The sequence below is a fragment of the Giraffa tippelskirchi genome, chromosome X, assembly GCF_054371585.1.
Source record: "Giraffa tippelskirchi isolate mGirTip1 chromosome X, T2T-mGirTip1v1.2.pri, whole genome shotgun sequence".
Lineage (NCBI taxonomy): Eukaryota > Metazoa > Chordata > Mammalia > Artiodactyla > Giraffidae > Giraffa > Giraffa tippelskirchi.
In genome coordinates, this window is record NC_137289.1 from 109,717,475 (window position 1) to 109,741,480 (window position 24,006).

General features: G+C 43.5%; 1 protein-coding gene across 3 annotated transcripts in view; it reads right to left on the bottom strand.

Moving 5' to 3' along the window:
• The window catches only part of NYX (nyctalopin), an 81,343-nt gene that overhangs the window by 25,261 nt on the left and 32,076 nt on the right, over window positions 1-24,006 (bottom strand). Inside the window, exon 1 of one of the 3 annotated variants that reach the window (XM_081564451.1) lies at window positions 4,422-4,741. The exons of the other annotated variants lie outside the window; for them this stretch is intronic. The gene's annotated coding sequence lies outside the window, so the exon portion shown is untranslated. Of the gene's footprint in view, window positions 1-4,421; window positions 4,742-24,006 lie in introns of those variants that run through there. 3 annotated transcript variants of the gene reach the window in all.

Consider the following 24,006-nt stretch of genomic DNA (forward strand, 5'->3'; position numbering starts at 1 on the left):
AGACTTCATTCCAAACCTTGGCCCCATGAAGCCTCTGCTCCGCCACCAGCAGGCCACAGCCTAAAACACAGCCCTGAGACCAGCCTGTTAACACCTACGACCATGGGCTGCGCTTACCAGGTCCACCTTGCCTTCGGTCTTCAGCAGGCTTGTGGGCCTGGGGTTCTGGGCCAAGGGTCTCCCTGAGGAAGACTGCCTCTGCCTGTGAAATCAGACATTTCTCCTAAGTGCAAAGTAAGGAGCAATGAGAAGCCTGTCGGGGAGAGATGAAGGAGGGCCCATTCACCGCACTAGCTAGTCACACTGACTGACTGGGGAACAAGGAGCCTGGTCATCAAAGACTAGTTCCCAGGGGGTTAATAAAAAAAAAAAAAAGCAAGAGGGGAGGGGGTGTCACAAAGTGCGATGGACTGCCGAGCCCCTGAGGAGAAACATCAGACTGGACCCTGTCTTCAGACAAGACAGCGCCCCGCCACACACACATCGCCACTCGGAGGTGGGGGCTGCCGGAGGTGGGGGCTGCCGGTCTTGATGCAGCTGGTGGCTGATGAGAGGGGCAGGAAAAGGGAAGAGGGGTGGGCTAAGTGAGCACGTGATATAGAGGCGCCTGGGATGCGGGGCTTTGCCTTTGCAGGTGGCCTTCTAGAAAAGCTTCCATCAGCAGTGGGGGCGGGGGGAGGGGGTAGCTCTAGCGTTTCTTTGTCATTCCTGCCGCATTGGTTTGGAAGCCGCCCGCCAGCAGGACTCAGCACGGGGCCGCTAATGAAAAGACAAAATTCCTCCACGGGTTCAGGGGTTCAGACTCCAGCGGCCTCAAATGGGCATCCTCGGGGAGGAAGGGGGCGGTGCTGTATACTAAACCAGATTCTTTCCATTTCTCTGCTCCCGACTCCTGCTGGCCCGCGTGTACACACACACACCGCAGGGAGACGAGACCATTCTGCAGGGTCAGCGCACGCGGGCATGTTCAGCCTGGCACCGAGTGAAACAAAGCAAGGTGCCCCGTTCCATTTGATAGGAGGCGGGCGGATGAGGCAAACTCCCAGCCGAGCCCCGGAAGGAAGTCGAAGATCACTTCCTTCCACGCTTTTATTTACTGATGAGCAACCTCGGGCCCAGCTGCAACATGAAATGGCGTTATGCTTAGTTCGGATCCCCCCAGAGACAGATCCTGGGACAAGGATACAAATGAAAGTACTGGATTTGTGAAGCGACTGTGGAAGCCCTAGCAGGAGCCTGGCGAAGGTAGAAATCAATGTGATAACAAACAAGCTGGCGCCGTGAGCCAGCAGAGCCTAATTCCGCGGAGTCGAATGCGGAGCCTAATACCCTAGCAAACTCAGAGAGACGAGACTGAGCACGCATCTCAGAACGATCTCCTCCGCAGGGCAGGAACCTGGGGCACTTGTCCACCCACTCCCACCCTTGGTAGAGGCTGCTCCCAGAGGAGATGGGGAGCCACTCCTCTTCCAGCAGCCTCTGGCTAGCAGGCTAAATGATGGTGATGCACTGATTCCTAAAGAAAACGTCTTTCCAGGCTTTTATCTCTTGTAACAAATCAGGGGACTGGGGGAGTAACTAAGCTTCCCCAATTTGGTTGTTTGTTGTGTGTGCTCAGTCTTGTCCGACTCTGCGACCCCATGGACTGTAGCCTACCAGGCTCCTCTGTCCATGGGATTTTCCAGGCAAGAATACTGGAGCAGGGACTTCCCTGGTGATCCAGTGGTTTAAGAATCCACCTGCCAATTCAGGGGTCACCAGGGGATCCCTGGTACGGGAACTGATATCCCACATGCTGCAGAGCAACTAAGCCCAAGTCCACAACTAAGACCCAACCGGCCGTAAATAAATATTTTTTTAAAACAAAATACTGGAGTGGGTTGCCATTTCCTCCTCCAGGGCATCTTCCCAACCCAGGGATCGGACCAGTGTCTCCTGCGTTGGCAGGCAGATTCTTGACCACTGAGCCACCTTGGAATCCCTTCCCCAATTTGTCATTGATAAAGAAATGTCGATTGGGACTTTTCTGGCAGTCCAGTGGTTAAGACTTCGCCTTCCAAAGCTGGAGGTGCAGATTCAATCCTGGTCAGGGAGCTAAGATCCCACATGCCTTGCAGCCAAAAAACCCCATAAAACAGAAGCAATATTGTATTAAATTCAATAAAGACTTTTTAAATGGTCTACATTTTTTAAAAAAATCTTTAAAAAAAAGAAAGAAATGCTGATGACCAAGGAGGCATGATACAGGGAGGGGTATCAGGACTTTTGCTCTATGCAGAGCTGCCCTGGGATGGGCCATAAGGTCTCACCCTCCTCTGATGGGTGAGGCTGTCCCTCAGGGACTCCACAGCTGGTGGCCTCACCCTCCATTGTGCAGTGATACTTGGAGGTGAAGCCTGTTGTTCTGAGAACACAGATTCACCTCCCGCCTTTCTACATCATGGTCACAATTCACAGATATTCCAACCCTGGATGGGCGCTCCTCAAGGCCTTTGCTCCTTTCTTTCCGCACTTCTCCACCCGCTGAAACCCCAGCCTTCCCACAGGCTTAGCACAAGTTGCTACCTCCTCTAAGAGATGAGACCCTCTTGGCACCCTCCCTCCTTGCCCACAGGCATCAGCCCTGCCCTTTGTACTGTTTCAATCATCCAGGGCTGTGGTGTGGTCCCACCGATGTAACATCTGACAGTTACCACCCTCAGATTGGGCAAGATGAAGGACCAGGAGTCAAGGTGCCAAGGACATGCGCACAAGATTCTGGGTATCTGGGACCTCAGGACTCCATGCCTAACAGATTCTGAACCCGATTTTGTTAGTCTATCCTCCTGGGGGTAGTCTGTACCACCACTGTGCACACTCAAGAAGTGACCCCTTAAACAGCAGCCATTTACTTGAGGACATGTGTGAGACAGGGCTTCTCTTGTGGCTCAGCTGGTAAAGAATCCGCCTGCAATTCAGGAGACCTGGATTCGATCCCTGGGTTGGGAAGATCCCCTGGAGAAGGGAAAGCCTACCCACTCCAGTATTCTGGCCTAGAGAATTCCATGGACTGTATAGTCCATGGGGTTACAAAGAGTCAGACACAACTGAGCGACTTTCACTTAATGGACTTAATGGAAACTTAATGTGTGAGAAAGGGCCCTTGTGGTGTGCAATGGACACAGGCAAGGAAGAGAGGGAAGCCATGCCACAGCCCTTGAGCAGGGGCACTCTCTCTGCCACCACGTCCCAGGTAGTGGTGCACAAATGTTTGCTAATAAAGCCCATGTGAGAATTGGGGGAACACGACAACTATAGAAAAAGACTGGGGTACATGACAGCCTTGGCCACGACCCCAGCTTTTTCTCTGACTTACTCTGTGGTCTCAGGACAGATACCCCCTGCTTCCTATGCCTTACAGTACTTGAAACTATTCCATAATCTAGTCCAGACCATTATTCTTCAAGTAGGGAAACTGAGGCCCACAAAGGTTAAGTGACCTGCTCCCCAGGGTGACAGTTAAGTGGAGGTGGCGCCAGGACCCAGTCCTCCTGCCTCCCAGTCCCTGGGTTATTCTGGCACCCTAGTGAGACTGGAATACCATAGATCCCCATCCCCCTGGCCACTCCTGCTGCCTGTGCTGGGGGAAAGGGAAAAAGAGGAGGGAGCCGCTCCCCTTCTCGCCAGGCACCTCTAAACTACCTCTGCTGAAATCTTTCTGCGGCTCCAGCACTTAACTCCTTTGTTCTCTCTGAGCAAATCTGCCTACTTCCTCTCACTTCCAATTTTCCAATGGAAACTCAGCTTCTAGGGGCCTGGTTAGATCAGCCTGTGCTCAGGGGCCTCGGTTCTGGAATTGAGGGGAAGGGAGGGGCAGAGGAAACTGTGCCTTCATTCTGCTGACTGCCGGTGGAGTGACGTCGCCCCAACTGCAGGCCCAGACACAGTCAGGGTGCTTGCACGCCTTTCCATCCTCCCCAGGGCAGAGGGCGTGCCACCGCGCTAATGGAAGGGCAAGTAGGCAGCAAGTCACATGTCTGAACGTTTCGGCCTAGTCCCTCCTTCCATCCCTCCCTCCCCGGGCGTTGGAGAACTAGTTCAGCTCGCTAACCTCGGTTAGCAACCACTCGTGACACGGTGGGGTTTTTTTCCCCTTAAGGTCACGTCCTTGCGAAACCTCTACAGTTCCTGCCCGCGCCGGCCCAACCCCCACCCCTCCGGGAACGAAGAGGCGGAGCCGCCGGGCGCTGAGCCCCGCCCCCGCCAAGCCCCGCCCCACCCACTGCAGTCACCAGGGGGCGCTGAGGCTCCGGTTCCAGACAGGGCGGCTCCCACCCCTTGGCCCCGCGCCCCCGCAGGCCACTCTCACCAGCTCGGCGAGGCGGGGTGGGGGCCCGGGAAAGTCCCAGGGCGAGTCTGTGCCGGAAACGTTAGTCACGCACCTGGAGCCGCAGAATATCCGGCTGGAAGGGATGCCAGGGCGAGGGCTTGACTTGTCAAAGGTCACACCCTGAGGAAGGTCTCCCAGAGCCTTGCCCTCCTGACCCCGCCTTGTAACTCTGATGGTGCCTGGTACCGTGTTTGCTCATCTGTAAATAAGAACTGGTTCAGGGTCCCTTCCCGCTGTATCACTCAGCAAACGCTGCCCACTGCCCAAAGATACACCTCCTTGGAGCCTCTTTTACATTGCATCAAAAGGTAGGTCTCTTCATTTCCCAGTAAAAGGGGCCAGAGCTCCTTGAAGAAGTCTGTCTGGAGGTCTGAGGCAGGCAAAGTACATGATCCTGGAACACCTTATTATTTCAGAAGACAAGGCATCAGAGATATTTGAGTAGAAGGAAAGTTGAGTGGTTCCACTGGCCAAAGATAGGCCAATAAGAATAGTGACTATAAAATGAAATAAACAGTTTTGTTAAATACATGACTTTGGAGGTTACTAGGGCATTTTTCTCCAAGGTTGATAACTAAAGGGAAAGAATCAAGCATTTATCTTGCCTTTTCTTTTATGGGCTGTATTTCAGGATAACCAAATATGCTAGTTATTAAAAAGAATCACAGCTAATAAATGCAGAAGTGATAGAAGGAGGAAATCACTATATTGCAATGAAATCATGCATCCTACCTATCCTTCTTAAGGGAAAGGGAAGTCGCTCAGTCGTGTCCGACTCTTTGCAACCCCATGGACTGTAGCCTACCAGGCTCCTCCATCCATGGGATTCTCCAGGCAAGAATACTGGAGTGGATTGCCATTCCCTTCTCCAGGGGATCTTCCCAACCCAGGGATCAAACCCAGGTCTCCTGCATTGCAGGCAGATGCTTTACCCTCTGAGCTACCACTCTCAGACATCCTTCTTAAACATGCCCCCAAATGCCCCCCAGACATTAGGTACTTTTGATGTGATGTACTGGAAAATAACACAGCTCTACCACTAAAGTTTGGAACAGAAAAAAAGAACCTGAAGCTAATCAAGCCTTCAGATCTAGCTACCATTTAAAGAAATGTGAAGGATGGAGAAATATGTTAAAAGACTCCAAAGATACAATAAGCTAAATATATAGACTGTGGAAAGTTCTACAGGAGAAATGAGCCAGTTTTCCCAATAAATTAATGGAGTGGGGGAACAAAGGAAAAGAAGGGAGACCTGTTAAGTAAAAGAGACTTAAGAGAGAGTAGTCAATGGGAGTTCCCTGGTGGTTTAGTGGTTAGGATTCCAGACTTTCACTGCCATGGCCTGGGGTTCAATCCCTGGTTGGGGAACTGAGATTACCCCAAGCTGCGGGGTACACCCAAAAAGAAAAAGAAAAGAAGGAGATAGTAGTCAATGCAATTTTGGGACAATTTTGAAACAATCAGTAGAAACTGAATACAGACTATTATATAATATTAAAGAATTACTTTTCTGTTGGGTGTGATAATGGCATTATGGTTCTATTTTTTAAATTCTTATACATTAGGAAAAAATATAGAAGTATTTATGGTGAAATAGGATAGCTGGGATTTGCTTTGAAATACTCCCACAAAACAAGTGGCGGGGGAGAATTGAAACAAAAAAAGCAGAAAGTTGAGAAGTGTGGGAACTGAGTGATGAATACATGGAGGTGTCTCTACTTTTGCATGTGTTTGAAATTTTTTCATAATAGCTTTTAAAAAGTATGCTCTTCATTTGGCCCTTTTCAGATATATAGATAAATATATCTGGTGGGAAGAAAATTTTGCATTTTTCTCTACATTTCCTTCTATGCATTCCTATCAACTTTCCTACATTTCCTTCACTGAAAATGAAAACAATCTATAAAACGTGGAATAATTGGCAATTATGGCTTCCTTTTCTGATCTAGCATGGTTTCATACATAACCCAGAATTCAAAATGGTTAAACTATGGAGGAAACTGAGAATCAGAACTTCTGAGCTGTATAATCCTTTTGATTTTTGGTTTTCTTGGGGTTTTTTGTTTGTTTAGATAACCTTAGGAGGCAGCTTATAATAAGTAATATCGAACTCCCAAATGTTCTGTTTTGGTTCAAGATGGGAACCAATTTGTGCTTCTCACCTAAAGCTTGTGGGAGTCAATTCTTGGTCAAGCAAAGGAGAAAGGTTGAGCTTCGCTGCTGAACTGCAAGGAGGCAGCTTTATTCTACCCTCAAACAGGACCCTTCTCTGTGTTTCACTTTCCTCTTTTGTAAAATGGAGCTGTTTTACTTCTTCCTAGTAGAGTTATAAGGGCTAATTAAAGCCTGTGGAAGCACTTTTAAAGATCCTAAGATGTACGGTGCTTGAGAAGTGAAAACTATCATTAATATATTTTAATCATCACGTTAAATACCCACATAGACACACCCACCTCTTCTCCATTCAGGCAAATTTTTGCAAAGAGGTAATTAACAGCGATGATGTCATAACCACAGATGGCTGCTTTCATCCTGAAAGCTGCAAAGTTTCCAAATGCTTACTAACTCCTCATTAGACTTTTAAAACATATTAAATAAGTACAGAGTCCCCAAATCTGAGCGAAAGCATGCTGGCAACAGAAACCTGTTTCTTTGTAAACAGAGTAAATGAACATTGAAAGTAGCCATCTTTTTAGATAAGCCTGCCAAAACCCGGAGGGCAGCAGTAATAAAATCAAATGCTGAGATTGCAAGTTTGGAAAAATCAACTTGACTGCTTCCCAAGAGATCTCTGGAGACCTGTACCGACTTTTTTAAGTCTTCACCAGGAGGTGAGGAGCTACCCGAGTCCTGTCTTTTGGCACCTAGAAAGGGATGAGGGCAACTTTTCAGCCATTAAATGCCAAAGCCTCTAGGAAACAGCTGACAAGCGCTTTGCTAATGCAGACACCAGCTACAGTGATGCAGCTCTTTGAAATTCTAATATAATGGTCTCAAATTCCCTTGTGATAGGAAGCCCCATGTCCTTTTCCAATACCTACAGGGATTCATGGGATAGTAGGGTGAAGATGGGTACATTTTACCTAGTGACTTCTGGTTCTGATTTCTGGTTTGCTCAGAATTCTGTCACCCACACTTCACCTCTTGTTTTCTCTCCACTCCCTGTCAACCCTAACATGGAATAAAGCCCCTTGTCTTTGATGTCCCCAAAACACCACTCATCGAGGCTGTTGTGAATGTGTAGCAGATTTTGGCTGAGGACTTGGAGAGTTTAAGACAGAATGTAGGTGGCTCTCATTCATACACTTGTAGCAGGAAGAGGGATCCCTTCCAGGGCCTGAGAGTGGGCTCTTGTCTAGCACTCAGAAATGAATTGTCTGAGGAGATACACGTGCTGACAAAGCAAGAGACTTTATTGGGAAGGGGCGCCCAGGTGGAGAGCAGCAGGGTAAGGGAACCCAGGAGAACTTCTCTGCCACTATCTCTTGCAGTCTCAGGTTTTATGGTGATGGGGTTAGTTTCTGGGTTGTCTCTGGCCAGTCATTCTGTCTCAGGGTCCTTTCTGGTGGTGCATGCATTGCTGAGCCAAGATGGATTCCAGCAAGAAGGATTCTGGGAAGTTTGTAGTTCTCGTCTCTCCTTTTGACCTTTCCTAAATTCTTCCGGTTGGTGGTAGCTTGTTAGTTCCGCATTCCTTACCAGGGCCTCCAGTTTAAGATAATTCATGCAAGTGGTTACTATGGTGCCTGGCCAACTGTTTGCGACCCCGTGGACTGTAGCCCACCAGGCTCCTCTGTCCATGGAATTCTCCAGGCAAGAATATTGGAGTGAGCTGCCATTCCCTTCTCCAGGGGATCTTCCCGACCCAGGGATCAAACCCAGGTCTCCTGCATTGCAGGCAGATTCTTTATCGTCTGAGCCAACAGGGAAGCCCCCTTTCACTTTCATGCTGCCTGGTGAGGGCAGCGGTTTTAGTCAATGGTTCCCCTAATACATCTTCCCTTCACTCCACACCCCTTTCCCCACCAAGAGCCCTTTCCCTTCCCTGGGCCTCTTTCCCACTTAGCTCCACCTCCAGTCACTTTGCAGGCCGTCTCCCTCTTCTTTGTTCCTCTCCAGAGCAAACTCACCCCAGAGTCTCAGCCTTTTCTTATGCTGAGCAGTCTGGCTTTCTCTTTGTCTTATTCCCAGGTGGTCCCAGCCCTGCTATCTTTCTATAACCACAATGGCCCATTAGTTTGCTTTTCTAAACAAAGACAGTTCTCACCCAGGTCTCTATCCCAAGTCATTCAGGAATGCTTTTCAGAAATTAACAATTTCTGCAGCAATTAACAAAAAAATCCACTCCCTTTGATCAGCAGCTCTTATCCTTTTTTTGGTTTTCAGGACTCCTTTACACTCTTAAGTTATTGAGGATCCCCAAAAGCCTTTGTTCATGTGGATTATATCTGTCAATATTTACTGCATTAGAAGTTAAAACTGAGAAACTTTCAAGATTTGTATTCATTAAAAAATAAGTTATAAACTCCACTGCGTGTTAACATAAATAGTACATTTTAATGAAAAATAGCTCTATTCTCCAAAACAAAAACAAAAAATGAGTGAGAATGACTGATACATTTTTGCAAATCTTTCATGTCTGATATAATAGAAGACAGCTGGATTTTCTAGCAGCTTCTCCCTTCAATCTGTTCTGATATTAAACAACATGGACCCTCTGGAAAACCCCACTGTATGCTCATGAGAGAATGAGGGTGAAAAAGGTAAATAACGTCTTAACAACTGTTACCAAACCAAGCTTGGCTCCACTCTCTCACACAGTAAAGCCAGTTACTGACACCAGGTTGTGGTGAAGGAAAATGTAGCATTTAGCACAAGGCACAAAGCAAGGAGCCCAGGCACGTAATGCTCAAAAGGTCTGAACTCCTGGTGGCTTTCAGGGGAAGACTTTTAAAGATGAGGGAGACAGTTGCTGGATATGTGACCAGCTGGTTGGTCTGGGGTCTGCGGGCTTCTGGGCAGCTTACAGTTAACTTCTTAGTTCAGTTGGTAGAGCAGAGGACTGGAGGGAGTGAGCAGTGGCAATCCATAAGTCGCTGATTCAATTCCGGCTCAAAGGACTTTTTGTGATCTTTTGGGCTTCCCAGGTGGCGCTAGTGGTAAAGAACCTGCCTGCCAATGCAGGTTAAATGTAAGAGATGTGGGTTTGGTCCCTGGGTCGGGAAGATCCCCTAGAGGAGGGCTTGGCAACCCACTGCAGTATTCTTGCCTGGAGAATCCCATGGACAGAGGAGCCTTGGCATGTTACAGTCCATGGGGTCGCAAAGAGTTGGACATGACTGAAGCAACCTAGCATGCAAGCACTTGGTGGGTGTTTCAGTATCTGCAAAAGGCTCAAAGGATTTGGCTCAGAAGATTACCTACAGCCCTTAAGGAGGAACTAAAAGTCCTTGACTTTGCTTAATGGCTAAACTATTATTCTTTCGTCCCGCTTGACTGTTTTTCTTTGTTTCTGCATTTTCTCACTTCTCTGGTTAAATTTATTCTTTGGAACTTGAAGAAGGTCTAGGAGGCTAAAGTTTTTCTACAAACAAGAGGCAGGTTGGAGGACATGGTGGTGGGGGGTCTGTCCCGGGAAGGCCTTATAGGACCCTGCTTAGTTAAAATTTTGTTCTCATGGGACCTTTTAAAGGGCTTTAAGGCTCCCCAGAACACATTTTGAGAACCACAATACTAAAAATGTAAAAACATTTATTGTTTACTTAATAAGAGATCTGAGGTAATGGGCTCAGGGTTGGTTGAATAGGTAACACCACCGAAAGCCCTGGTGCCTTCCTACCTTCCATTCCCCAACTGTTGCATCTTGGCTTCTCACCTTCAGGCTTGTTGCAAGATAGCAGCTGCAACTCCAGACATTAACTTCATGTACTTTTCAAAGGAAGGAAGCAGGGCAGTGTACCCAGGGAAGTCACCACCTTCTCCTCATCTCTATTTCTTACCAAGAGAAATTTTTTTGCCAGAAAGCGCCCAGTAGACTGCTCCTTCACATGGCTACTCTTAACCACAAAGGAAGATGGGAGAGTGAGTCTCTGGAGATAGGGCATAAGAGGGCTCTGATAAGCTAAATTCAAGACTCCTTGTCCCCTGAGGCTAGGCGCATGCGTGCTTGCTAAGGCGCTTCACTTGTGTCCGACTCTGTACAACCCCATGGACTGTAGCCTGCCAGGCTCCTCTGTCCATGGGATTCTCCAGGCAAGAATACTGGAGTGGGTTGTCATGCCCTCCTCCAGGGGATCTTCCTAACCCAGAGATCAAACCCACCTCTCTTATGTCTCCTGCGTTGGCAGACGGGTTCTTTACCACTAGCGCCACCTGGGAAGCCCCAAACAAAATCAGAGTACTGTTAGCAATTAGATGGGGAAATGGCTGCATGATAAGCACAAAACAGTGCTACCACTCACTCTTAAACTAATAATATTTCTCCCACTATATCTTTATCAGGAATAAGGAAGTAAAATGTACAGTGGACCCAATACTATTGGCAGAGACTTGTCAACTTAAAAAAAAAAAAAAAAAAGCACAACGTGAGAGTTGCAAGTTAAGTTTTATCTGGGGCAAAATGAGGGCTGCAGCCCGGGACACAGCACCTCAGGTAGCTGAGAAGCTGCTCCAAAGAGGCAGAGGGAAAGATCAGTATGTAAGAGATTTTGATGAAGGGGGAATACATGCAACCAAGGACATATTTTCCAGAAGGTTTCTGATAGGGCCCACATGGGGTCTCATTGATAAGATGGTTCATTATGTCGACCTTGCAAACGAAGAATAAAATCACAGTGATGTGTGAGACTGACCAAATTGTCCAAATGGCATCCTGTTATCTCACTGGTGCTTATCTTCTCAAAGCTGCAAGACCACCAGATTCCAGACCTCTAGCTACGTGACCATCCCTTCAGAGAATTTTTCATTGGTGGGATATAAGAAGGACTGCGTCAGAAAGGGAGAACGCTGGTTCTCCTTAAAAGCCAGTCACCCTCTCTTTTCCCTCTAATAAATTTCCTTTTTCTTGCCTGACTGCCCGGCTTGCTCTCTTTTTCTCTGCACTCACCTTACAGTTTCTACTAGTCTCATGACACCTTCACTAGTCACGAGGAACAGTCATCACTGTGAAGGACTTTAGTGCTTTTCTACATATGAGGAGATACAAGAATTGGGCTTATAAAATCAGTCCTGAAAATATCTGACTATTTGAAGACCTGTCTTGCCATTTTTTCCTCCAGCACAGAGTGCCTCAAGTCTGCTTTCCACTCTGAACTCTGACTTTCAGGGGGTTTTGAAGGTCAGCAGCTGCAGCAGCAAATGACTTAATCGTTGTAGAGGTAGATGGCAAGTACCCATGACAAGTGCCAACTTGTAGGTGACAGACTCAACTACAAGTCTTGGATTTCTAGTAAAAATGGTCTCATGGGAATATCTGGTTAACTTGAGCTACCAAATTGGGTAAAGGTGCAGAAGTTCAGTTCAGTTCAGTTGCTCAGTCATGTCCGACTCTTTGCGACCCCATGGACTGCAGCACACCAGGCTTCCCTGTCCATCACCAACTCCCGGAGCCTACTGAAACTCATGTCCATCGCGTCAGTGATGCCATCCATCCATCTCATCCTCTGTCGTCCCCTTCTCCTCCCACCTTCAATCTTTCCCAGCATCAGGGTCTTTTTCAATGAGTCAGTTCTTCACATCAGGTGGCCAAGTATTGGAGTTTCAGCTTCAACATCAGTCCTTCCAATGAACACCCAGGACTGATCTCCTTTAGGATGGAGTGGTTGGATCTCCTTGCAGTCCAAGGGATTCTCAAGAGTCTTCTCCAGCACCGCAGTTCAAAAGCATTAGTTCTTTGGCACTCAGCTTCCTTTATAGTCCAACTCTCACATCCATACGTGACTACCGGAAAAACCACAGCTTTGACTAGACAGACCTTTGTTGGCAAAGTAATGTCTACTTTTTAATATGCTATCTAGGTTGGTCATAGCTTTTCTTCCAAGGAGCAAGCGTCTTTTAATTTCATGGCTGCAGTCACTATCTACAGTGATTTTGGAGCCCAAAAGTGCAGAAAGTCTTTGTTATTTTTCAAACAGTAAGGTGGATGTTAAATTGGACATGAAAATCCTTCATCACATAGATACCCAAGGCCATCTCTAAAGTCATTTTATGAATATTATATCAGAAATGAGTTCTCTTGTGGTTTCCTTGGATGTAAGATTTGTCTGGAAACAACTCCACACTGAAGATTAGCATAAAGATTGAAGAGTATTATTTCACTTAAGTGGCTTATCAAGCAAAGCTATGGCCCCACATAATTCTAATTGAAGGGTGTCCACAGGTGATGAGCCACAAATTTGGAGATGCTCAGCCAATCTTTTGGGAAATATCCATTAAAAAGACTTGGAACATATAAAAAAGAATATTATTGGGACTTCCCTGATGGTCCAGTAGCTAAGACTCCGAGTTCTCAATGCTGGGGGCCAAGTTCAATCCCCAGTCAGGGAACTAGATTGCACATGAAGCAACAAAGCTCATGAGTGCCAAAACTAAAAACCATCACAGCCAAATAAATAATTTTTAAAAGGAAATTATTAGTTGTTTTTCTTTGAAACTCATCTCATTCTAGTAGCATACAACATAATAAAATAAATTGGGTTTCGACAATGATAATCTTTCTTCCTCATTTTTTTCTAACCAAAGTGAAGAAATTCCACAGGAAGGAAAAGAGAACATAAAAAATAAACTGAAGCTACAGTTAATGCCTAAAATTCATGATATAAAATTACATACTGTTTTTAGAGGTGACTTTAAAATTTGACACAACTGTCAGCAGTCCCATCAATGATAGAAATGTGATGATTTATACAACTCTACTCTTTCTAAGGAAAATATTCTCCTCAGGCTCACACATATATACATATGTCTGTGTGTATGGTCAGTCATTCAGTCGCATCTGACTCTTCTGCGATCCCATGGACTGTAGCCCACCAGGCTCCTCTGTCCATGGGATTTCCCAGGCAAGAATACTGGAGTAGGTTACATTTCCTACTCCAGGGGATCTTCCAGACCCAGGGATCAAACCTGTGTCTCTAGTTTCTCCTGCATTGGAAGGATGTATTGGGAAAGATTGAGGGCAGGAGGAGAAGAGGGCAGCAGAGGATGAGATGGTTGGATGGCATCACTGACTCAATGGACATGAGTTTGAGCCAACTCCGGGAGATAGTGAAGGACAGGGAAGCCTGGCATGCTACAGTCCATGGGGTTGTAAAGAGTTACACATGACTGAGTGAACAACAATAAGAGGTATTGAGAATGTTGCATTCCAGCTTGAGACTGGGGCTTTAGAAGCACTAGATTGTCTTAGCTAATATCGGGGGATTATATTGCCCTCCTCTCTGAGGCCAGGAATTTTTTTTCTTAAGTCAATAAAAATTGAGCAAACTAAAAACAAATTAAAATAAAAAATTAAAAAGGCAGTTCACTGATTGTTAAAAGAACAAAATGTAACAATTTCTTGCCTACAAGAGATACACAAACCAAAAAAATCAACAGACTGGCACTGTAAGAGGATATTTCTGTGTGAACAGAAGAAAAGCTGGGATTACTTTTTGGTAGCAGATAAAGCAGATGTAACAGCAAAAGGCAGTACAATGAGTAAGTAAGGTTGTTACATAATGGCCGAATATACATTAAATTATGAAAATTGAAAAATACTGAATGTGTGTGTTACAGAAACCATTGCAACAAAAAGGAAAAGAAGAGAGACAAAAAGGCACAAAAAGTCAAGAAAAAATAGAAAGCAAACATTATTTTAATTGGAACTCTCAATATTCCATTTCAGGAAATAATAGACAAAGAATACATTTGAAAATACTACATGATTGAATAACTCATTCAAAAATCTTGGCAGCCGAGGTGGTGGGGGGCGGGGGTGCTGGTTCTCACTATATTCCAGGACCTCTGTGCTACATGCTAGAAGACAATTCCATAAACAGCATGAGTTTAACAAACGTGGGGAAATGAAAGATGGGACAAATTCATATAGTCTTCTCGCAAATGTTCATAGGTTATACCATTTGCAAACACACATATGAAAAACTATGACCCTATATTGGATCACAAAGACTCTTTCTCTAATTGAGCACACATTAATGAGTTAATACAACTTACTAGATTTGGTATTTGCAGAAAGGCAGCAAAGACTGCCCACCAAATAGGCAAACCACAAGGCACTACAGTTTTTAAAAATAACAAAAACAAAATGCCAATCACATAGGAATGTTTTGACACAGTTAAATGCTCTCTCTCAGGAAGTGCTTGAGTTACACAGGAAATCCAGAACATATGTAGTGGACATCTGTTGTTTTTGCCCTGCCCCATTTCTTCTCCCTTCTGGTAACAGAGGTCATATCTTTCTCTGGGGAACATCCCTTCCCCCACTCTGCATGACTTTGGTGGAACTGTCAATCCCCTGGATCTGCAAAGGGGAGGTGACCCAAGTGGCCAGAGTAACTCATTCTTCTGAAAATAGTGATTGTCCTAATGGGCATGTGATCCACACAGGCTAATCAAGAGCCCTTTTCAAAGACTGATAAGGACACTGGGGGAGAAGGAATCATGGTAAATTCTCCAGAACTCTGAGGGTTAAGGAGAACATAAACCTTATGATGCTGGTGATCCTCTCAGTTGCTTTCTGTAAAGAGTCTACCTGAGGTTGAAATCTACACAAAGATATGGAAGCAAGAGGGCAAGAAGCCTAATGATAGTGCTTGGACCCCTGGATCCAGCCATGCCTGAAGCAAGTCCAGTTGCTACAGCCAAGAAATTCTCCACCTCTTTAAAAAAAAAAATTGTGGCCAAATATATAGAACATAAAATTTGCCATTTTACCTAGAAGGGTAGGATAGGGTGGGAGGTGGGAGGGAGATTAAAGAGAGAGGGGACATATGTATACCTATGGCTATTTCATGTTGATGTATAGCAGAAACCAACACAATAGTGTAAAGCAACTATCCTTCAATTAAAAACAAATATTTTTTAATTGAAAATAAATAAAATATTATGAAAATGGAAAATTTGTTTTAAAAGTTACCATTTTAACCCTTTTTAAGAGCACAGTTGAGTGGCATTAAGTACATTCACATTGTTGTGTAACCACCCAGCACTATCCTTCTCTAGAACTTTTCCATCATCCCAAACTGAAATTCTATACCCATTCAGTTCAGTTCAGTTGCTCAGTCTTGTCTGACTCTTTGTGACCCCATGAACCGCAGCACGCCAGGCCTCCCTGTCCATCACCAACTCCCAGAGTCTACCCAAACCCATGTCCATTAAGTCGGTGATGCCATCCAACCATCTCATCCTCTGTCGTCCCCTTCTCCTCCTGCCCCCAATCCTTCCCAGCATCAGGGTCTTTTCCAATGAATCAACTCTTCACATGAGGTGGCCAAAGTATTGGAGTTTCAGCTTCAACATCAGTCCTTCCAATGAACAGCCAGGACAAATCTCCTTTAGGATGGACTGGTTGGATCTTCTTGCAGTCCAAGGGACTCTCAAGAGTATTTTCCAACACCACAGTTCAAAAGCATCAATTCTTTGGTGCTCAGCTTTCTTTACCATCCAACTCTCACATCCATACATGACCACTGGAAAAAGCATAGCCTTGACTAGACAGACCTTTGTTAGCAAAGTAATGTCTCTGCTTTTTAATATGCTGTCTAGGTTGGTCATAACTTTCCTTCCAAGGAGTAAGTGTCTTTTAATTTCATGGCTGCAATCACCATCAGCAGTGATTTTGGAGCCCCAAAAAATAAAGTCTGACACTGTTTCCACTGTTTCCCCATCTATTTGCCATGAAGTGATGGGACCAGATGCCATGATGTTAGTTTTCTGAATGTTAAGCTTTAAGCCAACTTTTTCACTCTCCTCTTTCATTTCATCAAGAGGCTCTTTAGTTCTTCTTCACTTTCTGCCATAAGGGTGGTGTCACCTGCATATCTGAGGTTATTGATATTTCTCCCGGCAATCTTGATTCCAGATTGTGTTTCTTCCAGCCCAGCGTTTCTCATGATGTGCTCTGCATATAAGTTAAATGAGCAGGGTGACAATATACAGCCTTGACGTACTCCTTTTCCTATTTGGAACCTATACCCATTAAATAACATTAAATAACAACTCCCTTTCTCTGCTCCCCCCAATAAATTTCCTTTGAGACTTAAGCTGTTTTGAGTTCAACTCCTGTACCTTTTAACCAAAAGAGTTGATTAATACAACTCTGTAAACGAATATTTTTTAAGCGATGAAAACATAACACAAAATATACAATTGTCACATATAACAAGAACTGTAAAAGTATTCAAACTCTTTGACACAGTAATTTTATTCTGGGGAATGTAACCCAAAGAACCCTTTGCTACACACACACACACACAAAAAAAAACCCTATTTTAAACAAAAGCTCTCAAGCAAGTGATAATAGTGAATTATGAAAACAACACGGTATACAGCAATATGAGTGACAACTAAGCAAAATTTTAATGACATGCGCACCACATGAAAACACGAAAATGTTCACATAAAGTAATCTGAAGTGGAAAAAGCAATCAAAACAGCAGGCATGGGACTTCCCTGGTGGTACAGTGGTTAGAACTCCATGCTTCCACTGCAGGTGGCCTGGGTTCAATACCTGGTCGGGAAACTAACATCCCACAAACCGTGCATGGCCAAAAGGAAAAAAAAGGAAAGAAAGAAATAGCAGGCATGCATATTTGGTAAGTGTAAAGGGATGAAAGACTTGAATACACACTTGCCAAAAGCCCATGTAAAGTTGTTCAACTTCATTAATTACCAGGAAATTATTACAAATGATAACCATAATATGACATGATAATTACATAATGAAAACCATACCACTTCACACCTACCAGAATGGCTCAAAAGACAATACCAAGCATTGGTAAGGACATAGAATAACTGAACTTTCAAACACTGTTGCTGGGAGTGTATCAAATTGGAAAACTGTTTGGCAGTATCCCTTCTACTCCTGAATTTCCCAAGAGAAATTCACGTACTAGAATATTCATAGCAGCATCATTCCTAACAAGCCCAAACTGCAAACTATTAGACCTCAGGAATACAATGGATCCGGAAGTTGTGGATATTCACACAATGGGATACTATATGTAGGAGTCTGCAATCTATAACCTACCGGTCAAAATCAGCCTGCTGCCTGTTTTTATAAATAAAGTTTTACCTGGACACAGCCATGCTCATTTGTTTACATTCTGTCTAAGGCTTTTCTTATCAGCAGAGTTGAGTAGTTGTGATAGAAACTATTAATATATGGCTCACAGACTTAAAATCTTTATTTACTCTCTGCCCCTACCCAGAAAAATTTGGCTCTATAGCAATGGGAATGAACTGCAAGTACACACAACGAATGAATCTCACAGACTGTTGAGCAAAAAAAAAAAACCAAACAAGACCCAAAAGAGCACACATTGTCGTTGGTTGATTCCATTTACATAAGGTACAAGATCAGGCAAAACTCTTATGCTGTTAGCAATCAGGACGGTGATTATCTCTGGGGAGGTAGTATCTGAACTAGGGCATGAAGGGGGCTTCTGGGGCTACAGTCATGTTCTGTTTCTTGTTCTAGATGCTGTTTGTGAATATTCTTCCACCTCGGCACTTATGATCTATGAGCTTTTCATAATATATTAAGTACAAAGCTGGGTGTATATTATGCATTCACCAGCATAAATTTTAAAAGTATAAAAAGACCATTACTGAAATTTGAAAAATTAGGAAAAACTACATGCATTAGGTTGTTTCCATGTCCATCAACAGATCAACGGATAAAGAAGTTGTGGTACATATATACAATGGAATATTACTCAGCCATAAAAGGAACGCATTTGAGTCAGTTCTAATGAAGTGGATGAACCTAGAGCCTATTATACAGAGTGAAGTAAGTCAGAAAGAGAAAAACAAACATTGTATATTAACGCATATATATGGAATCTGGAAAGATGGTACTGATGAACCTATCTGCAGGGCAGCAACGGAGACGCAGACATAGAGAAGAGACTTGTGGACACAGTGGGGGAAGGAGAGGGAGGGACAATTTGAAAGAATAACACTGAAACATATACATTACCATATGTAAAATAGATAGCCAGTGTGAATTTGCTGTATGACTCAGGGAGCTCACACCAGTACTCTGTGACAACCTAGACGGCTGGGATGGGGTGAGAGGTGGGAGGAAGGTTCAAGAGGGAGGGGACATATGTATACCAATGACTGATTCATGTTGATGTATGGCAGAAACTAACATAATACTGTAAAGCAATTATCCTCCAATTAAAAATAAATTACATGCACTGAATGTATTGATACTATCTCAGATTGGATCCCGGAACAAAAAATGACAGCAAAAAAACTGGGGAAATCCAAATAAAATCTGTAGTTTAGTTAATAGTAATGTACTGGGACTTCCCTGACAGTCCAGAGGTTAAGACACTGCAGGGGGTATGGGTTCCATCTCTGGTCAGGAAACTAAGATCCCACATCTTAGCACTGCCACACGAACACACATAAACGTAATGTGCCAATGTTGTTGGTTCCTAAGGTACCATGTACATTATGGAAGATGCTAACACTAGGGCAAACTTGGTGAGGGGTACATGGGAATTCTATACCAGCTTTACAACTTTTCTGTAAATCTAAATTTATCTCAAAAGAAAAAATAGTTTTTGGAAAAACTATAGAGCTAGCAACAGTTCACAAATGTTTTGGTCTCAGGATGCCTTTACACTCTTAACATTTATTGAGGACCCCCAAAGAGCTGTGGCTTGTGTGGGTTTTATCTATCAATATTTACTGTATAGAAATTAAAACAGAAAATTTAAAACTAAATATTCATGGAACTTCCCTGGTGGTCCAGTAGTTGAGAATCTGCCTTGCAATGCAGGGGACATGGATTTGATCCCTGGTGGGGGAATTAAGATCCCACCCAAGCCACAAAGGAAAGATCCTGCAGGACCTGAGTGCCGCAACTAAGACCTGATGCAGCCAGATAAATAAATAAACATGAAAAAAGTATTCATCGATTCATTTAAAATAAGAAACCTATTACTTATTGACATAAATCATATTCTTTTATGAAAAAAACTATATTTTCCAAAACAAACAAATTAGCCAGAGGAGTGGCATTGTTTTACATGTTTGCAAATCTCTCAGCTATTGCATAAAGAGGACAGTGGATTCTCCAAGCACTTCTCCCTTCAATCTTTTGTGTTAGCAAACATATCACTTGGAAAATGCTGCTGTACTTTAGGAGAGAATGACAGTGACAAATACAAACAATACCTTAGTATTATTATGAAAGTAGTTTTAAACAGGTGGGATTCCTGTACTGTGCTATATAGGAATGGATTAAATGGTAAGATTCCTTGTTCAATAAAATTGCTTCAATTAGATATTTTTTTATGTTAAAAACAAAGTCTCCTGCAGGAAGCAATTAATAATTAAACATCGCTACCAAGAGGCCAGCAGCTCCTGTTTGAGCTTGTGTTTCTGCATCTTTCCTGCAACAGAACAGAGGCTCCTGCCCTGGTTGCCAAGGACACGCTGTCCCGGCTGGAAAACCCTGATCACCACATTGGCTCCAGCAGATGTCCACGCAGGGTTTTTTAATGCCATGCTAAGTGGCTGGGGCCGAGGTCATGCATGAGAGGAAGGGTGCAGCCTGCTCGGGTTTTCTGGGGGGTCTCACACCAGAGCCCTTGTCTCTCAGGGCTGCAGTGTACAAGCATGCCTGGGCTTGCACACCACGCTGTCAACAGGGTACCACTAGCCAGCACTACCTGCCCAATGCTGCCTTCTTTCTACTGGTTTCTTCTTTATATCAAGTAGATGTGATTTTGCACTTTTTATTGAAGTATAGCCTGGATATGGGAAAGTACACCTATGATAAGATATAGTTTCATGCATTTCCACAAACTGAGCACAACCCTGCAGCCCTTACCCCAGAAGCCTGGTCCCCCCACCCCCAGCCCATCCTCAGGCAGAACACCTTGCTGGATAGCTACTTTCCTAATTTCTTCTTTTTTCAATCAAGTTTTATTTTATTTATTTCCATGCTGCAAGAGCTTTTCTGTAGTTTTGATGCACAGGCTTCTCTCATTGGGGTGGCTTCTCCTATTACCATGCACAGGTTCTAGGGCACTCAGACTTCAGTAGTTGTGGCTTCCAGGGTCTAGAGCACAGGCTCAGTACTTGTGGTGCATGGGCTTACTTGTTCCACAGCACTTGGGATCGTCCCAGATCAGGTATCAAACCCATGTCTCCTGCATTGGCAGGCGGATTCTTTACCACTGAGCCACCAGGGAAGCCTGCCACTCTCCTAACTTCTAACACCATAAATTCATTTTGCCGATTTCTACAAACAGAATCAACTGTACCTATTTTTGTGTGTGTGGCTTCTTTGCTCAGGGTCTTATCTGTATAAGTATCCATGTTATGACATTCAGTGTAGTTCATTCATTTCTGCTCCGGGATAGTGTGAGTATTCCATTGTATGACTATACTGCAATTGTTAATGCATTCTCTGAGGACATCTGGGCTATTTCCAGTGTGGGGCTACTGTGAATAAGGCACCCAAGAACAATCTTGTAGGAATCTTTTTGTGGAAACATTAGCTAGTTTTAAATGTAAACTTACCATGTTTTTCTTTTTTTAAACCCAACAGTACAGGTTATAATGTGAAAAGCAGAAATTGCCTTTCTCATCTCTGCCTCCTTTCCATGCTTTTTTTGTAAGCCTTATTAAGTTTCTCCTTTCAGAAATATCTTGAGCATCTAAATACTTATGCATACAAATGAGATCATTCTTTTGGCACTTGAGTTGGTTTTTTTTTTTCACGAACAATTATCTTGGAGATTGTATGAGTCATGATGTGCTAGAATATGCTGAAGTAATGAAAAGTATTCACAATCTCGGTGATTTCAATTTTCCCCCTCCTACTACATATCTAAGCTCTGGAGATAAGAGATTCATGCTCATCATAGTCACTCAGAGACCCAAGCTCCATCCCAACATTTGTGTCTGTTACAGGGAAGAGTCAATTCTGACTCCATGTTGGATCTGTTACTTTAACATTTGTTTCCCGTTGCTTTTGCTCACTAAAAGGATACTGTCCATATATAAGGCCTACCTTGGGGAACCCTGCCCCTCTGCCTGAATATTAAACCAAAGCACCTTTGTTCAGGACCCTATCTACCTGTGGATGGCTACAGGAAGGAAGAAATTAACACATCTATTTCTTGAGGCTGGCCATTCCAGGAGATATTTGCAACATTAATGGCCATTTTACTTTACTTCCTCACATCCCCGCATCTCTGTTCTATAAAAGAACCTGGCATCCAGACCCTGATAAGATGGTTAAGATATTAGTCTGACATCTTCTTGGTCTGCTGGCTTTCTGAATAAAGTCAGACTCCTTGCCTAAACACCATGTCATGTGGTGAGCAGAGCTTGGACTCAGTAACATGTCCACAATCACTGGGGCAGGGAGAGGGGATATCATACGCCAGTACTTAAAGTGTTCACGCCAGAAGGGACATATATCATTTTTGCTTACATATCATTTTTGCTTACATATCATTGGCCACAATCTTACCCTGTGTACAGTGGGGGTAGAAGGGTGGAAATTTGGGGGGAACTTTTTTGGGGCCACACTGTAAAGTTTCCCAATCAGGGATCAAACCTAGGCCCTTGGCAGTGAGAGTGCGGAGACCTAACCACTAGACTGCCAGGGAAGTCCCTCAGAACATCTTTAGTGACTACCACGGAGATCTTTTCACATCAGGACCTACAGATCTACCTCATTCAACCACAGTAAACATGTACTGCAAATGTCTTAACCAATGCCTCTCATTGGGCAATATAAGCCATTCAACAATAAATATTCTTTCACATTTATCTTTACCCACTTGTTTCAGTATATCAGTAGGCTAAATTCCTTGAAGGAGACTTGCTGGCTCAAACAGTTTGTGCATCTTTAAACTGTACTTTGTTGTTGTTGTTGTTGTTGCTTATTATTCAGTCGCTAAGTTGTGTCAGACTCTTTTGCGATCCCATGGACCGTAGCCCACCAGGCTCCTCTGTTCATGGGATTTCCTGGGCAAGAATACTGGAGTGGGTTGCCATTTCTATTTTCAGGGCATCTTCCTGACCCAGGGATCGAACCCACATCTCCCTGCATTGGCAGGTGGGTTCTCTACCACTGAGCCACCAGGGAAGAAATATTGCCCAATTGTTAGATCTTATTAAATTATCTCCTGAAGGAATTGCCAATTTACACACAGATCAAGAGAGAATGAGAATTTCTGTTTCCACCATGTCCTGGTTCTATCAAACTTTTAAATCTTGACCATTAGATAGGCTAATATTGTCATTTTAATTTGTATTTCTTTAATTAGGATTTATATTCAGCATCTTATTGCATGCCTCTTAGCCACTGATATTTCTTTTTCTGTAAATTACCTGTTCTTGACCTTTGCTCATTTTCTATTGGGTTACTAGTCTTTGTTCCCATTGATTAGTAAGAGCTCTTTATGTATTCAGGAAATTTGCCTATAATCTGCCATGTATATTTCAAGATTTTGGGGGGTATGTATTATTTTTTGTCTTTTTAAAAGATTTTTCATTTTTTTAAATTATGAAAGTATGATAACACATTTATAGGAGAGTTGGAAAATACAGAACAAAGTTACCACTATATATTGCAATTATTTTTTTAACTAAATTAAGATTTTTAGTTGGAGTTCAATATCAAACTCTCAAAAATTATTTTTTATCTTTAGGTATGGTATTTTTGTTTATAGAGACAATTAAAATTTTATATTGATCAAAACTACCAGTTTTTGCTTTGTGAATTCTGGGTTTAGGAACTTGTTTTAAAAGGTTTTTTTCCAATGAAAATATTTGTTTTAGCCACCCATGTTTCTTTCTAAAACATTTATATTCTTTTATTCTTGGAGATCTCTCTCTTCAAAGGACAGGATTGGTGTTACTAAAAATCTGTTTCTTGAAAAAAGTGGGTGGATGAATATTGTATTGAACACTTATTTTGCATTTCAACTGCCCCCTACCCCCACAGGCATGTTGGGCTCTAAAACTCTTCCTAAATTCAGTCAATTCTTTCTCCAGGAAAATATCATTACTGGCCTAATTACAGACATTTCACTTGGAAAAAATTGATCTGAGTCAGCAGGAGCTGTTCCTGCCTTCTTTCCAAATCTTGTTTCCTGCACACAGACACCATAATTATAGGACTGAGTTGAGCTGATGGAACAACCACAAAACTGGCAAGATAAAAGGAAGCTCAAGAAAATTGAGGATGGCTACTTTGTATTCCCTTTTTCCTAGGACTGAAAACTTGAGAAACCCACAAACGAAACGCCTATGATACCAAAATTTAAAGCAAAAGGAGCAATTCTCATATGTACATAAAAATGACATAACTTTCTGGCTTCAACTTGAGCAATAGTTGGCTCACCAAATTAGGTAAGATTCTTCTTTTTTCCCTCCATTCA